The sequence below is a fragment of the Palaemon carinicauda genome, chromosome 12, assembly GCF_036898095.1.
Source record: "Palaemon carinicauda isolate YSFRI2023 chromosome 12, ASM3689809v2, whole genome shotgun sequence".
In the NCBI taxonomy this organism is placed as follows: domain Eukaryota; kingdom Metazoa; phylum Arthropoda; class Malacostraca; order Decapoda; family Palaemonidae; genus Palaemon; species Palaemon carinicauda.
This window is the reverse complement of record NC_090736.1, coordinates 57,144,198-57,145,746: the sequence shown is the minus strand read 5'-3', so window position 1 is coordinate 57,145,746 and position 1,549 is coordinate 57,144,198.

The window sequence follows — 1,549 nt, the reverse complement described above, 5'->3', positions numbered from 1 at the left end:
CATACATTTCGTCTGTTTATAATACCGATATAAATAAACTGCTTAATTTCTTCCATTATCCACATGATATATATATATATATATATATATATATATATATATATATATATATATATATACTGTATACAGTATTTATGTACTGTATCGGTTCATTCTCCTAAATCCATATGTCATCAAAAAATTATTCCTTTTTGAAGCTACCTAATTTTCATTTATCTTCTTCGCGTAATCCTAGGCCCAGCTCACTGTCTCTTCTAAAGACTTTTTAACTTATTTAAGGTTTTCTTAAATTCCCCTAAAACCGAACTCTCATTTGCAAACATTAGACATTCCAAAAAAAAAAAAACAGAAAAAAAAAAATTAGTAGTTGTTATTCACAGCCTCCCATCTGAACTTATCACTTCCATGTAATGTATTGCAAGATATTCAATTTTCCATGAAAGCTTACCACGCCCTCGGCTTTGACCCAGTTATACAGCATAGCCATTGTTCTGCTGTGTTCTTGTTTTAGCGTAAACATCCCTCCATCCATAGAAACATTTTGTTGCTTTCAGAAAATGCTTGCAGGAAAGGAGATCATAAGCATTGGGTTTTTATTCATTTCATCTTTTTTTCTAACCTGGTCATTAAAATTCTCTTATATAGATGCTTTATAAAGAAATAATTAGGATTTAGTCATTGATTATAGAAACAATTAAAACAATTCCGTATAGATGATTTTATGGTTTAAAATTTTCATGTTTTCCTTAATTATCATATATATATATATATATATATATATATATATATATATAGAGAGAGAGAGAGAGAGAGAGAGAGAGAGAGAGAGAGAGAGAGAGAGAGAGAGAGAGAGAGAGAGAGAGAGAGAGAGAGAAAACGCAGGAGATCTGCCAAAGAAAACATTTCCGAGTAATGTAAATGTTATGTTTTGTTTTCGTTTTATATTTTAGACTCGTCGTGGCCCTTCCTGAAGTTCCCGTGAGTATTGGAACACGTTTCAGCCATCCATCCAACCCGGATATTTTAGGAGAAAACTTCCCGAAGCCGAATGTCAGTTCTCTGTTTTTTTCTTATCTCGGGCGTAACGTTACTGACGTCTTCGACGCTTTGAAGTTTCTTTGTCATGTAAAAAGAAGGTTGTAGGAGATATTGGTGCTATTTACTGTATGACTAGCCGATGTAAGAAAGGTAGGCAATCCCAATGTCTGCAGTACTTTCATCAAGTACTTCTATCAAGCATAATGTCTCAATCAGTATTTAATTTAGGATTCTTGTTATCTTCGCCAACTTCGTTGCGAAAGTAATGTTTTGATAGGCGTTTATTTGCTTGTATGTCTGAGTGTGTGTTTGTGATTCGCATAACTCAAAAATCAATTGACCGAATCTCGTGAAATTCGTTGGGATGATTGGCCCTAATCGAAGGACAATTTGATTAGACTTTGAGAGTGATTTAGTCAAAAGTCAAGGCCAAGGTCACGAAAAGATTAAAAACTATTTTTTCGTTTTGCCATGTAGCTAATTATTATCTGATTTTCATGACACTAGTGCC